The following is a 16,983-nucleotide window of genomic DNA, read 5'->3' on the forward strand; positions in this document are numbered from 1 at the left end:
GCCCTAGTTTTGCAACAAAAACCAAACCAAACACAAACTTTTTCAAGCAAAACTTGTTAATTGCACTTCACACGTTCTGTAGATACCACGTGTTTGAAGGTTATGTCAATACAAGTCAACGCCAAGCAAGATTTTAAATTGATGTTTAAAAACGACATTAATTATTACTAAACCCGATATATTAGCATAAAATTCATGCACTCAAGGGGATCCCTCCACCTGTCACAGTCCAGGAGAACTCAGGGAGTGGGCCTAAGCAATCTGTTGGACACATTTAGCACTGCCACAGAGGTCGGAAAGGCTCCTGGTACTGCTGCTGTGCTCACCAGTTGTGAGCCTGGCTTCTGGCTGACTGGCGCTCCCTCTGTGGGAGCACACTAACCATCAGGGGGCAGCTCATGCATTGAGTGTCTGCCTCTGGTGGTCAGTGCACAACCTAGCGACCAGTCATTCCGCTGTTGAATCAATTTGCATATTAGCCTTTTATTATATAGGATATGCATTGTTCATGGACCCAGAAAATGGTGCAGTGAAGGCCAGAGAGGGGCTGGTGTGGAGTGGAGGGGATCAATAAGGGGGGGAGGGGGAGGGGAGAACATCTATAATACTTTTAAAAATAAAAACAAATTAAAAACAAACAAAAAAAGTGTGATAGATAATTTAAAAAGGTCAGACCTCACTAGTGTGTAAGGAAAAGCAGAAGGGAGAGACTCACCATTCTGAGAAAAGGAAGGTTTAAGAGAGCCAGAGGCCACCTGAAAATACTCAAAGCCCCAGGGAGGCAGGGAGGTTTGTATATGATTTTAAGGCACAGACAATAAGGACTATGGGGTTTTGAAAAGGGAGGGAGCTGTGTGATGGAGGGATCAGGGAAGACGTCCTGACTGTACCCTCAATTATGCAAGATTGGGAACTGGGATGAGAGCGGGCTTTCCTGGCACAGACACATGTGAGCAAACGTGGCACAGAGTGACCCATTTCATAAAAAGTAAGTTCTATCTGGAAACATCATTTTCCAGCCATAATGGTAGCAAAAAGATTGCCTCCTTGTGCAAATTTTGGAACCAGTTTGTGAGCAAGAGGATCACACACACAAACACACACACACACACACAGGAGTCCCTGAAGGAGTCACAAAGTATGTCTGGCTCACTCTGAAGTTATTTTTTCTTCCCAGAATTGAATGCAAAATTGTGTTTTCACATTTCTTTCAATCCTAGTCCTGTGGATCTGCTTAAGATTCAGACTTTCATTCCTCCCATCTGAAGAACTGAAGAAAAAGAAATCTCCTGGGTCGTCCCTGCTTGGATTCTCAGCTGACTTGACAATGGAAAAGTTCAAACAGTATGTCCTGCAGTCATTTTCTAAAACAAACACAACCAAAGCAAGCCTCCTAGGCTCTTTTATGGCTTGCAGGACTAAACTTCTCTTTCTCTCTCATTTCCCTAGGTTTATTTTTTTTCCTCCCTCCTCCACACATTCTTCAAAAACATGTGAGTCATTAAAACTTGACTGATGATGCTCTCATATCAGTGTGAAATGTCAGTAAGCAAATTAAGCAAAAGTTCTGGCTGGGGAGATAACTCTGGTGGATTGCTGCAGAAGCTGCTTTTTTAGATCTGGTTCCCCCAGGGGAGTGAGGACAGGCAAGAAGCCAGGACCAAAGAGATGAGGCAGTTGTCAAGGACAAAGCTCATGGCCAAAGCTGAAGACAATCTGGGAAGATGTGGGAAGTTGGGGCAAGGCCAAAGCCATTAGCACTCCCATGAAGCATGCAGAGACCTTGATGGTGGAGGGAGAAGTCATGAGACAGGCAGCCATCCTGGGGAGTGTTTGCAGTGTGGTTAACCTACTGCCACACACCCACACTTCTTTTCATAGTATCCACACCATGTCCTTGCCTTACCTTGGGATCAGTATTCCCTTGGTCATCTCAGATAGAATGTACCCATTCTCAACATGTCCCTCCACATTCCTCAGAGCTGTGGTCAGCATGCTGGCTTTGTGCCATCCCCACTGCCGATGCTCTGATGTCAAAGCCCTCTCCTCTTGAGTCTCATGTCCTCTAGAAACTCCAGCCTCTGATCCTCTTCTCCCTACCCCTGACATGCTGTCCCTAACTACCACTTGGTCATTACTCATTCTGCCAGTGGTCTAAATGATGGTTTGATGGTGAGGGTAGTATCTGGACCATAGCCTCCCTATCATCTTACATTGCCAGCTTCTACAATCCCCAGACTTGTCAGGTTCATGGCTTCCTCATCTCACAGACTCTCTTCCTTTCTCCATGCAGCACTCACTCCCACTCACCATTAAACAAATAGCAACCAGCATCTACCATTCACTCTGCACTAGCCTGGATCTGGGAATACCGAAGCAAACCCAGTCCTTGTCCTTGAGGAGATGACAATCTAAAATGAGAGGGTCACATAGAAGGAGGACACATAGGATCTCAATATGGTAAGATTTATTTGGCAATAGGGCTTCTGTCAGCAGAATGGCAGAACCTATGGTGTAGAGATGGTGGATAACCCATCTGACCTATAGCAGGACCCCATCAGAGGGGTCCAATTCCAGGAGGAGATATGGGAAGATTTGCATGAGTTACAAGTGTCTCCCAAACCCTGCTGAGGTTTAGGTTAAGTTTAAAATGAGGGGGTGGAAATAAACTGTTTATCCATCAGAAATCAAGGCAAAAGAGCAGTCATAAACACAGGATCTGTTTTCTCCTTGTAACCTGGCATCTAATACTATACCCGCTCATGGAAAGTGCTCAGTATATGTTTTTCAGACAAAGCTGATCCATGATAAATATAAGAAGCATGATTAAGGGCTGGAGAATAAAAGCTACAGAACAACCTGTAGGCAACCAAGCAAGCAGGTGGATACGTAAGCAAGACCCATTCTAGATGCCCCTTATCCTTGTGGATACGGCTCCTAAAACACTCCACAATTTGTTTTCAGGGACCGTCTGGACATGGTTTAGTTGATAACATCAAAAGCTGGATGGGCATAAGACCCAGGTCACCCATGCTCAGAGAAGTATGTGGCACCAAGAGGAACCTGAAGTTGAAGAAAACCCATCTTCCAAATAAAGATGCTTCCATACCTTTGTCATGGTGGGAACCAATCTGCTTACTGGAATATGGACCAAACACACTCTAGAGCACATATGTCAAACACAAGGCCTGCGGGCCAAATCCAGTCCGCCAGGCCTTGCAATGTGGCCCGCACCGTGCTGTCATCACTGCACTCCGCTGTCAGTTTATGACATTGTCAGTTTATGACTGTTCAGTAAACCATTCGGCCCGCGATTTAGGCTGGATTTTAGATTTTGGCCCCTTCTCTGATTGAGTTCGACACCCCTACTCTAGAGCAAAGACCCCATTCAGGGTCACCAGCAGAGCCGTCTCAACCCACAGGAGTCTCCAAAAGTGACCAGGGGGTTCCCATAGCATTCATTATCCTTAATATCCTAGCATAATTTAAGGCCTACAGGCTAACTAAAGTACTCTTGTTTTTTTTACTGAAATTAAAACCAACTCAGTGTATTAACACTGGTCATGCAAATCAGAAAGCATAATTAGAGGTAATATGTGCATTTGATCAAATTTAAATGGGGAAGTGAATCAAATATTTATTATTAATTACAGTTTTCCTGACAAAATCTTTCAAAACATGTTATACTTTGCAGGGAATTAATTTAAAAAAAAAAAAGGCCTCTTTGGTGTGGGAAGGTGGGAAATCATTTGACAACAAGCAAGAAAAAAACTTGTATGTTTCATCAGCTCATTACATGGGGCCACAAGTATCTCATTCCCTGCCTGTGGAGATGCTAAAGATGTGTTGTAATTCAGGTTCTTCTTCAGAGAACCACATGCTCTTCAGCAGGAGAAAGCTAGTTCACAAATCAAGCATATCCCCTACCTTTTCTGATCAAAGTTTATGAGAGTTATCTAAGAGTTAATGAGGTGGTCTGTTCAGACAAGTAGCCAACTCTATCCCTTGCTCATGGTTCTTCACGTTACTTAATAGAATACAGTTTTAGATATTAACAAACCTGGATTTGAAACCCAGCTCCCACTTATCATGTACATGACGTTGGACAAATGTATCACAGAAGACATGCAGCTGTAAATACAAATATCCAAGTGAATAGTGGTTTACAAAATTAGAGGTTGTTTTTCTCTTATAACAAAAACTTAGTGACAGTAATCTCAGAATCGAGTGGTTCCATAAAGGCATCATCCCAATTCTATTTCTACTCCTCTTCAAGAATGCATATGAGAGTTCATGCTCTTTGTGGTGTGATCACTTTCACCTTCACCCTTCCAGCCATTGTATCCACATCCTAGGTCCAAAGAAGGGGGGACAAAGTGTGCACCAACTGAATCTGTCTGCTTTTATCAGGAAAGCATTAGCTTATTTGGAAGCCCCATTCAGTAGATTTCTGCTCATGTAACTTCATTGTTGTTTGCAGGGAAAGTCTGGAGAATAACCACTTGAAAAAGAATTGACCTTCAGAAAAAGGATGTCATAAAAACGTTGTCTTTCAAGAGAAATACTCTAAAATTAAAGAGTAACAAATCATATTGAAACCTATCAAATAGGTTAAAATTAGTTAAGATTTTTTTAATAATAAACATGGTTAATATGTTCAAACTCTTTAATAATGGGAAATGAAGGGAAGAAAGAAGAATGGGAAGAGATTGGAAGGGAAGGAAAAGGAAGAGATAATGAAGAAGAAATAAAGGGAGAAAGGTAATGAGAAAACATAATTGATCACTTTTGCTGTTTTGAACACTGGAGTGTAAAAGTAATCAAGCATGTATCCTGCCTTTCCTGTACAAAGCATATCTGGGATATTCACAGGCCTAGTGAGGGGATTCTCTTTATAGAAGTATTCCAGTTTAGAAGAAAAATGAAGAATGATAAAATTAGAAACTCATATTTTGTTAACCCCAATGCAGCAATGGATCTAGGCAATCACCATAAATGGCTGCTGGCATCATAGAGAGTCCATCTTTATGGAAAAGTACATCATCATCTAAAGTTGTGGTATTCTTGCCTAAAACTCCAAGTTGAATCTATCAAGCTTGAAGCTCTAACTCAAAATTTACAGGAAACAGAGGAGCAGAGGAGCATGTTAAATGATGCCACAGGGATTCAATCAGCAAAATCCAGAACACAGGAAAGGTTACAGACCAAGCGAGTTGTTTTTCAACAAATAAATCACAAGAGGGGAAAGATTAGGGGAGGAGAAAAAAGACTTGAGGCATAGCCAGGAATTTCAATGTATGAAACTGATAGAAAAAAAAGAGCTTTAAAAGAATAGAAAATAATTGGTAAAATGTGAATACTGACTATCTCACGATTATAAGTACTTATTTTGAGTGATATAAATATAAAAATAGTACTGTCATTATATTTCCTTAAAGAGTGCTTACCTATTAAACACATGCTGAAATCCATGTGGAGTAACTAATAGAATATCTGGAGTTTGTTCCAAAGTGATTCAGGGGTTAGGGGGAAGTGGATGGAAGCACAGATAAAATAATATAGGCCATGAATTGATAATTGTTGCAATTGCATCATGGGTCATGGGGTAATTTATTATACTATGCTCTCTACTTTTTTATGTTTGTATTTTTCCATAATAATTTAAAATATTAACCAACCTCAGAATAAAGAGCATTAGACTAAAGTACCTTTGAGCTTAGCCCAAAGTGAGGAAGCCTGGATAATAAAATGCATAGCATGCAAGTTCTTGTATCATCTTAACAAATTTCTGAGTTTAAAAATTCTTTAGATCTTATTTTAAGTACCTGAAATAAATGACCCTTCTTTATAATCAAAATCTATGTATGATTGTCCCCAATGAACAAAAGCAGGAAAACATACCTTGGGCAGATTGTTTTGAAGTAGCAAAGCTTCCTTTCTCTTCCCCTGGTATGCTCCCAGTTATACATCCACATGTATTTTTACACAATTATAAAGTTTTAAAAAAAAGAACATGTAACCATGGAAAACTAAGATACTTTTCAAGCCATCCCCTATTAAGTGTGTCCATTCATTTAGTCAACAAATATTTGTGTACCTACCCTGCCCTGGGCATTGTCCTGGGTTCTAATGAGACAGTACTGAAGAAACTCACAGTGAGTGGAGGCCTGAGAGACAGAGCTTGCACCAGAGATGCCCATGAGTAACTGTAAATGACCAATCTAGCTTTATATCAGTATCATTCTCAATAGCTAAAAGGTAAAAGCAACCCAGTGTTCACCAACAGATGAATGTACAAACAAAATGTAGTAAAGACATGTAATGGAATACTACTCAACCTTATAAAAAAAAAAGGACAAGGACATTCTGAATATGCTACCACATGGATGAACCTAGAGGACATCTTAGTAAGTGAAATAATCCCATCACCAAAGGACAAATCCTATATGAATCCACTTACATGAGGTACCTAGAAGAGCCAAATGCATAAGACAGAAAGCACAGTGGTTGCCAGAGACTAGAAGGTGAGGGCTAGTTGGGAGGCAGGAAATGGGGACTTATTGTTCAAAAGATACAAAGTTTCAGTTCAATGGATGGATGAATGGTGGTGTGGTTGTACAATTTAAATATACTCAATGCTGCTGACACTTAAAATAGTTAAGATGGTAAATTTTATGTTATATGTATTTTTCCACAATTTTTAAAAAGTTTTTATTACAACCTAGCTTAATTGCCAAGGAGAGTTACAAAGCAGTTCCAGTGAACACTATTGGCTGCCTCCCATGATCTATTCCCTGTTCCCTCTAGTATAACCCATATTTTTTTAGGAGTCCATGTCTTCTAAACAAAGGCATGTGACACAAGAGATACTAGTATTTTTTTTCTGTTCCTATTGGTGGATCTTAATTAGTCTAAGCCAATCACATCAGGATACCACCCTTATGACTATGATGGTCTCAGGAGAGTTTTGCACATGAACTCTATTGGCTCAATCATAGTGATGTAAAACACTCATATTCCATGGCTGGAGGAGATGAAAACAAGGAAGCAGGTTCTCCACTGCCAGTACTCATTTTGTGAACATACTTTAAGCTGAAGTTAATGGAGAGAACAAATCATGGGAAATTTCAAAGAGTCTAAACATAAAGAGAAGTCATTGATACTGCTGAGCCACCAAAACAGCCAACTCTGTAGCTGTTTTCCTACTTTTGGACTTATTGTTATATAAGACTAGAGGCCCGATGCACAAAATTTGTGCAAGGGGCTGGGCCTCGCATCTGTGGCGGCTTGCCTCGGCCCTTACAGCCATAGCTTCGTCCAGAAGGTCGTTTGTCTGTCCAGTCTAATTAGCATATTATGATTTTATTATTATAAATAGTACATATCCTTATTATATAAACCAACTTAAGTTGGGTTTCTAATCATTCAACCCAAGTAATTCTATTTGAAGTTATAATACCAAAGAAGTAATGAATAGGATTAACTGCCTTGTTGTAGAGCTCAGTACAAGTAGAATCCAGGCCAGGCAACAGCACATGCAAAGGCCCTGTAGCAAAGGGGAGTTTCTGTCCAAGAATTCCAGGAAGTGAGAGAAGTCCAGTCTGGCAGCAGCTCAGAGGGAGGGTGTGAGAGGAAAGTATGTTATGAGATGAGGTTGAGAGGTGAAGGGAGCCAGTATATAGATGTAGATCCTACTAAGATTGTTTTTATAGCAGCATGAGGACATGATCAGATTTGCTTTCAAGTGTGATAAAGAACTGATTGGGGGAAGATCAAAATGGAGGCATAGAAATGAGTATTTCAGGCAAAAGATGATGGTAGCTTAGACTTCGTTGGTAGCTCTGGACATGGAAAAAAAAGTGAACGGACGTGTAAGACAATATCAGTGGAACTTGGTGCTGTATAAAATATATGTGATGGGTAAGAGGGAGGTGTCAGGGATAATTTCTAAGTATCTGGACATAATAGGATAAATGATAATCCTTTTTGAATAGAAAGGGAACCAGATTTGGGGAGAAAGATCTTGAACTGTAAGGCTAAAGCTAATCCCTAATTTAATTTCACTTGGGTAGCACTCAGTTGTAATCAATAGAAATACAAACCATTGCCATTGACTACACATTTATTAGGTGACAATATCTATACAATGTACTGTACTTTATATTAACACTGCAGCGGAATGACTTTTCCCAAGAGCAGCACAACATTTCATGTTCATCTAGATGTCATCTTGTCCCTACTCCCATCAAGAGGTGGTGTCTATGTCCCCACCTTGAATCTGGACAGTATAAGTGTTCTAACTGCTTCAACCAGTAGAATATGTCACAAGTGACACTACTTGATTTCTGAGTTTAAGTCATAAAAAGCCATACAGTTCCTGGGACACTCATTCTGGGGGAACGGAGACCATGTAAGTGGTCCTATTCTGAGACCTCCACGTTGGGAGGCCACGTGTAGACACTAGTTGTCAGACTTAGTTGAGCACCTGGCCAATTCCATGCCAACTTACCAGCCAGGTAAGGGGCCACCTTGAAACTCCCCCTCCAAATCCAGTCTGTCACCACAACTGTTGCAAAAGGTGCAAAAATAAGCCATTCCCACTGAGCCCTCCCCAGAAGAAAAAAACAAAAACTAATTGAGTAAAATAGATAATTTTGTTGATCTTTTATGACACTGTTTTAGGAGTGGATTGTTACATTCCCACAGCACTGTATGGATGAAAAAATAAAGACTGGCAGAGATTAATATAATGTGCCCAGGATCACAGTGCTATTAATCACAGAGGCCAAAATCCAAGCAAAATCTCTCTATCCTAGACCTTGTGCTATTTCTTCAACCTCATTGCCGTCACCTTTTTGGTCACATCCCAAAATTAAATTGTTATTTCTGTTCAAAATCTTCCACATTATCTCAAAACATGTCTTTGAAGCTTAACCTCAAGCACATACACTCTGAGAGCAATGTATTCTGCTTGAAAAATAACAGACCCACTGGTAAAACATGAACTATTGCAAGTGGTTGGAAAAGTTTTATGTGTGTGTCTCCTAACCCTGTTCCCAAGCAGTGGGGGATTGATATGAAATTAAAACAGACAACTTCCATTTTCTTTCAAGAGAGATTTATGACCACTGTCTACAGCATTTCAAGCTGTGAAGTGAAGTGTAAAACAAAATGTTTTAAAATAATATGTTTAAAGCAAAGCAGTGTTATGTGCAATTAATGTTAAACTGATCAGAAGTGATAGTTGCTGAGCAAAAGTAAAAAGAGGGAAATATGAGCTATTCTGATAACAACATTTCATCAAGCATTAATCGATCAGCCAGCAGCACAAATCAAGGGTCTAATCAGGTATATTAATGATTTCAGAATAACCTTCTCTTACTAATCACACAGCTTAAAGTGGAATTCAATCCTATTGACACTGTCTTATTCCAGGCTCTTAGGATTTTGCTCTTATGCCATATAGCTTTTCTTAGCTGGTCATTCTTCTATCCTCCAGCCTCTCCACCAGTACCACACCAACATCCCACACCCATCCCACCTCCTCCTCTTTCCCAGGTTCCCTCCCTCTGCTGACAACACCCACCACCTTCCGTTGGCTAGGATCATGCTTGCTCATGCCACAGGCTTTCACTCATATGCCAGCTTCTGGGAGCTGCTCCTTCTGGGGTGTTTTCCATCATATATGGAGTATTTCCCTCTAAGTTCCAACTAAACCACAAGCTTAACTCTGCAGCAATTCTGCAGACAGCTTGTCAACCCGTGTTTAGTTAGTGAATATAGCCTATGTACTTAGCGCATACATCCTATGTCAGCACTCTCTTCTAGGCACTAGAGATAGGAAGATTATGTTCCTTCTATTCTGAAAGACATGCCTGAAATTAGTGCTTCTCTACTGGGGGCAATTCCCACCCCACCCCCCTCCCTCCAGGGAATTTGACAGTGTCTGGAAACATACTTTATTGTCATGCCCAAGGCAGTGCTACTGTCATCCAGTGAGTGGAGTCCAAAGGCACAGCTAAAGATCCTACAACTCACAGAATAGCCCTATGACTTTGAATGATTGGATCCACAATGTCAATAGAGCCAGGATTGAGAAAGCCTACTCCAAACAAAGAACTAAATTAAATCATTTCAGAACTGGGAGCCACAAAGAAGACAAAGAGGAAACCATTAGAGCACTGGGAAAGAGAGAAGAAAGGCCGCTCTAGAGAGACAGTGAGGAATGTTGGAGAAGACTCCAGCTCCACCAGTCTGGTTGGAGCACATGGTACACACACTGCCTCTCACAGTGTTATTTATAATAACATCTCTAGTACTGAGCCCTTCCAAGTGCTGAGGACGTGTCCAGAGACACATTCTGATAACCACATCCTTCCATGTAATTCATCCACATGCCTCTACCCTGGGTGGGCATCTCATGCATGACCCCACTGGCTGACTGCTGCTTGCTCTCTCTCTGCATCTCCTCAGCCCAAGCACCAATGGAGCCATCTCCCCTTGAGCACAGTGCTGCTCTGTGAGATAGATTTTCCTGAAAGCTTCAGGAACATGGGAAGCAATTAAAGCTTGAGCTAGAAAAGACATTTGCTCTCAGTCACCACTGCTTCTAAAGTCCATCAGTGCAGTCCCCTGACCCTGTTGCTGAGACCAACATTATCCCAACAGAGAATCTCTCCCATCACGTACCACCCACCCTTATAACTAGGTGTCAACCACCATCCTCACCTAGGTCACTGGCTCCTACCCTCTAATTCCCTCAGATCCCCAATAAGAATTTTAAAGTCTCCTTATTGTATTATATAGGACAAGTTTAGATCCATTTGATCAATCTCTCCACCCTTAAGGAGTCAAAAGGTCCATTTTATAGTCAAAAGGTGCATTACATAATAAAAAAGGATAGATTCTACTACTGTCCCCTGAACCTCCAAAATGCAGAATAACTATAGCCTGCTTTTATATAGGAATTCTTTCTTTTTATGATACAAAAAGCAGATTCTTAATCCATAACAATTTCTCATGGACAAATTCAGAAACTAAGGGAGAGGTTGGTTGATTTGCCACAGAACTATTCAGTTGAACAAGCATAAAAGGTCAACCAACCAGGAGCAAAGCTATGTAAGTTGCTTACCTGGGTCAGGTCTGTTAACTGAACACAACTCCAGTTGCGTATGCTTAGAAATACCTAGAGGACACTTCCCAACTCAGCAAAGTGCTCTCCAAATTTTGGGGAAACTGATATGCCAGGTCAATATCTTGTTCTGGTCAGAACATGTCCATTCAAATGACAACCCCCTGCTTCATTCTCCCACACCAAGCTTTCTCCCTCATTAAAGCTTCTTTGAATTAACCTCACTGCTTGCCACTGCAGACAATAATCATCAGAGTTCTAAGATGCTAGCAGCAGAAACAGAACTGGCCACGTTAGACAGAAAAGGGATATACGAAAAGACATCAACAGCTAGCAGAATTTTAGGGCACACTGGAAAACCAAGCTTAGAGCTACACAGCCAAAAACTATGCCCCAGAAAGTAGAGACTGAAGTAAAACTGGAGTTATTTGGTCAACTAGGGTGCATTGTAGAACTAATGGAGAGTAGGGGACAATCTCAGAAGCTTGAGGGACAGGTTTGACAGTCCAAGAAAGAGATGATATATATCTGAACTGTATTGTTGAGATGGAGAGAGTAGACAGACCTAAGGAACAGTTGAAAGGACAGATTAGCAAAACCTGCAGATATCTAAGATAGGGGTGAGTGAGCAGAGCATTCTAAAACCACTCATTAGTTGCTGTGTGGGCAGTAAGATTGGCAGTAATGCCACTCACAGCAGTAGGAAATGCAAGTGGATTTGGATGGCAGATGGAGGGGTGGGACCCTTGGACCCAACATGCTTAGGTGAATATAACTGTGGTTCATCTCAGTGAGTGTGTCCATCAGACAGATGGACTGAAGCCAGAGGGAGAGAAGGACAAATAGAAGGGGTAACTAAGCACTTGCTGGTGTTTGAAGTCAGTGGGATGCACGAGACTGCCCAAGAAAAGATGGTAGAGAATAAAATGGATCAACAACAGAATTAGGGTGACCATCTTAACAGTTTGCTTGGGATTTTCTGAATTTTAGAACAAAAATCTCACATCACAGAAAACCCCTCAGTCCAAGGAAAGTTAAAACCCACTGTGAAGAATGAATAAATAACATGCAGGAAGATGATTTGCAGTCTGGTTGATTGCAAAACGATGGCTGTACCCCAAACCATCTAACTCCCAGTCACTCTCTTCACCTCCTGCTGGATGTAAGCTGAATTGCAGGAAATAAATAAGAGAACCAAGTACCAAGGTCCAAATCCTGGATTTCTGGCTCACTAAGTATAGGACATCAGGTAAACCAGTTGGTCTTTCTGAGCCCTGCTTCCCTTACCTAAAACAAAAGGGAATATATGCATACTCCTAGTCCCAGGGGGGTGGTCAACATAAAGACAGAGAAGTTATGGAAGATGGAGATTGAATGGGCAAGACAGAGAGAGAATGATGGACAAATGAGCCTGTCCCCTGATTTTGGAATCCAAGCACAAGGGTACTAGATATCTTCTTCCCCAGACTTCACACTGGCTTGAAAAGATTAACCCTCACTAAAGTGTCCTCACCACTCCTTTGAAAAATATTATTCCCACTACTGAAACTGTTGGAATAAAATATATTTCTTCCTGAAAACACTGGTGTATTTATCACAACTGGGCCATTCATCTGTTGAAAATCAGAATGGCATTTATTGCCAATGGCTCCCTTTATGGGAGAAAAGAAACAGGGAGCCGAATAAGCTTGATTAATTTTTTTCTTTTATGGCTCTAGCAACCTCACTAAATATTCTGTCTGCTTTACTTAGGCAGTTTGGAGATGGCTCCAAACTTGGGAGGAAGATTCCGGCAGAACTATGAGCTGCTGCTGATTCAGGAGGAGATGCTGGGTAGAAAAAGGCTCTGAGAACCAAGCCTAGGAAATGTTCCTGCTGGGGCTTCACATGGTCGCTGCTGATCACTTTACAATACCAAGGCTATAACTTTAAAAATCCATCCATCAGTGGGTAAGTTATCTGTAGTGATTTGGCTGAAATAATTTTGAAATTCATTGGGCTTTCAAATCACATAGAGCAGCAGAGTAGCTTTCTGAAGAAAAGGACCATGGAATTAGTTCCAGGTCCAAGCCCTTAAATGTGTGAATCTGGTTAACATCTGGGACATCCAGAAAGCCTGCTGTAACTACTCACTCCCAACCCCTACAACACTCACTCTCCATCCTCAATGTTGCTGCTAATCTTACCCTGACTTAAGGAGTTTGAGAGCATCAGCTGTACATGACACACTGTGTTCTCTGGAGCACAGCATTGCACAAAGAGCATCAGATTTTTGCTTACTCAATCCTGACTCTACCATTTAAATAACCTTTCTGGCCAGCACTGTCCAGAAGCATTTTCTGAAATGATGGGCATATTCAAATACACACCGCACAGCGTCCAATAAGGTAGTCTCTTACTACATGTGGCAAATGAGCTCTTGACATGACTGAGGAGACGGCGGGACTGAATTTCTACATTTTTTAAAAATTAATGTAAATATAAATCTAAATAGCCACAAGCTCAGATCTTGCCTGTCTGGACCTCAGCTCCTTCACCTATAACATGGCATCTGTAGGTACATGCTGAGCAAGGTTGCTTTGAGGATCATATATCATGATGCAGGAAAAATAGCAAGCCCTGTGCCCAGCATGGCATCAAAGCTTCGTGAGATCATACAATGGGACTCCTCATGGATCTGTCTTCATTTGGCCCTAGCAATGGTACTTCCAGACTTGACATTAACTGGGATCATAGGGTAGCATAAAGATTCTGACTAGTAGTTGTCCTGAGGCCACAGGAAAGCAATTCATCTTTAGGATAATTTTCCATTGGTGGCCAAGAATGTTCTGCATGAGAAAATCCATTAACTGCTTCATGTGAGCAAATATTTATAGGAATTTAGAAAATGCTGACTGACTTGAGTTAAGAAAAATACCCCTCTGTGAAGTTTTACAGCCAATTAATGCCGTGGAATTTCATTGAGGGGGTTTATAAGATAAAGGTTACTAACTACATAAGTGCATTTTTAACATGCTCTGGCAAACTGAGGTTCCATTCTAGGTGTGGCACTGGGCTTCTAATGAGTAGAGGAGGTCTCTTTAAAATAAAATACAGTCCCAAATAAAAACAACTGTGATGCTCCAAGGTTGGCAGCCAGGGGCAAGTTGAACAAAGAATTTGGCTCTCAACCTCAGAAGAAACTTAAAGGACTTATCCCAGTCTTTCTCAAATGCTTAAATTCTACCAACACATTATGTTCAACTTGAACATCTCCTGTGATCAGGATCTCCCTGTGTCCTAAGGCAATAATTGTGTTATTGGACATGTGTCATTGTTAGAAAGAGTTTCCTATGTTGACCACAAATACAGAGAAGGAACATCATGCCTAAGAAGAGGTCTAATTTCTACCATTTTCAACTCTGTAAGCCTCAGAATCCTCGGACATAAATAGGGATAATAAAACTGTAGTAGAGGGATGATGGAAGAATACGATGGGTAGAGATGCAATGTAGTATGGCCATCTCATTCCCTTCCACTTACTCTGTCTCTATAACCCTAGAGGTAAGCTAAAGATTATCAGTTTTTTATATGCCTGTCCTCACAAGAGCAACAGTAAAAGTGGTTGCACAACTGTTGTTATCACCTTATTTTTACTAAAATTTCTAATTCATTTTTCACAGACTTGAAAATACATGAAGATGTGGCCTCTCCCTTCATAGGGTCCAATCACTTTATTTTCTTTGACAACTCTCATGTGTTAGCGTTTCAATTTAACAGGCAGGGATTAATGTGCTGGTGATCTGCGAACAACCAGAACTGCAAGATGAGTGATAACTAGAACTTATCTAACACCACAGCCTCACCTTCCTTGATGAGGATGAGAGTGATGGTGATGGTGGTGGTGTGAAGATGGTGATAATGGTGATGGTGGTGGTGATAATAGTTGTGATGGTGATGATGGTGATGGTGATGATAGTGGTGGTATAATATTATGCCATTAGTTAAGTTCTTTAAGTAATGGCATAATATTAATTATTTAGGATGACCATGAGTCAGGCAACTATGTTAAGTACTTAGCATAGATAATTGCATTTAATCTTCACAACAATATCATAGATTAGATATTGTTAATATTATCTGCAGATAAGAAAACAGTAAGACAAGAAACTTCCTCAAAAATATTTAGGTGAGCTGAAACCGGTTTGGCTTAGTGGATAGAGCATCAGCCTGTGGACTGAAAGGTCCCAGGTTCAATTCCGGTCAAGGGCATGTACCTTGGTTGCGGGCACATCCCTGGTGGGGGGTGTGCAGGAGGCAGCTGGTCGATGTTTCTCTCTCATTGATGTTTCTAGCTCTCTATCCCTCTCTCTTCCTTTCTGTAAAAACTCAATAAAATATTTTTTTAAAAAGAATATTTAGGTGAAGCTGAAAATTAAACTGGACAAACCAGATTAATTAAAGGCTCTGTGTTCCTTCCCACTGCATACTGGAATATTAATAGTATAAGCTCTGAAGCCAGCCAGGAGGGGCTCCACCTGAAAGGCAGACAGACTAGCAAGAGACTATTATATAGTAACAATTCCAGTGAAAGACAAAGAGACCTTGATCTGGACGAGGAGAAAGAGAGGACCAGATGAATGAAAATATTTTTGGAAGATAGGATTCACAAAAAGTGGGGTTTGATTAGATAGAGGTAGTGCAATATTTCCCTAAGGGGTGGAATGGGGAGTAACACATAATGCCAGTGACCATTAGAGATACCAAAAAATCCTTTCAGATTTGTAAAATGTTAATAAGTCAAACCATTTAGACAAGAGAACTCAAATGCTTTTAAAAATAAGAAAAATTCAAAACTAAATATCTCTTACCATACAATCCAGCAATCATGCTTTTTAATATTTACCCAATAAAGCTGAAAAGTTGTGCTCATACAAAGGTGCACAAGGATGTTTATAGCAGCTGAATTCTAAATGGGTAAAATTTGGAAATAACCAAAATGTACTTTAATACACGAATAGATAATAAATGGTGGTACGTTCAGATAATAAGTAATTATTCAAAGTTTAAAAGAAATGAGCTATCAAGTTGTGGAAAAGAGGAACCCTAAGTATATATTACTAAGTGAAATTTAAAAGCATGGTACTGAAAATATTGCATATTGTATGGTTTCAACTGTATGATATTCTAGAGAAGGAAAAATTATGAAGACAAAAAGATCAGTGATTGCTATGAAGGGGCAGGGAGGAGAGGGAGAGATAAATAGGAAAGTATAGAGAATTATTAAGGCAGTAAAAGCTCTCTGTAACCTATATAATAAAGAGCCAATATGCAAACGGTCATCACTCCCTCACATTGTCAGCCATAACTGCTCATACACTCAACACTAGAGAGAGGTATGGGGACCAGACAGGCACAAATGAGCTCTCAAGAGAGAATGGGGACCAGCCAGGCTGTGGCCTGGGGGAGAGACAAGCTGCATGCCTCGCCCCACGGTCTCAGGTGCCAGTGGCTGTGCCTACGCCTGCAGCCTGGGAGAGGGGAAAGCCACACACAATGCTGTCCTGGACTCCAGCACCTGGGGCTTCAGCCCAGGCGAAGCCAGCCACCATGTCCCCTGCGGCTATGGCCAGCCCAGGTGAACCTGGCACTGGTTCTGGGTGCCTGAGGCTGGCCAGAGGGAGGAAATCCTGGGTCCCAGGTATGGGCAAGGCAGATGTGGTTAGGGGCAATCAGGCAGGCAGAGGTGGTTAGGGGTGATCAGGCAGGCAGGCAGGTGAGCAGTTAGGAGTCAGCAGTCCTGGATTGCAAGAGGCAGTCTGACATCCCCCATGGGGTCCTGGATTGGATATGGTTCAGGCCAAGCTGAGGGA

This window comes from Pipistrellus hanaki (genome assembly GCF_964339955.1).
Source record: "Pipistrellus hanaki genome assembly, chromosome: 1".
In the NCBI taxonomy this organism is placed as follows: domain Eukaryota; kingdom Metazoa; phylum Chordata; class Mammalia; order Chiroptera; family Vespertilionidae; genus Pipistrellus; species Pipistrellus hanaki.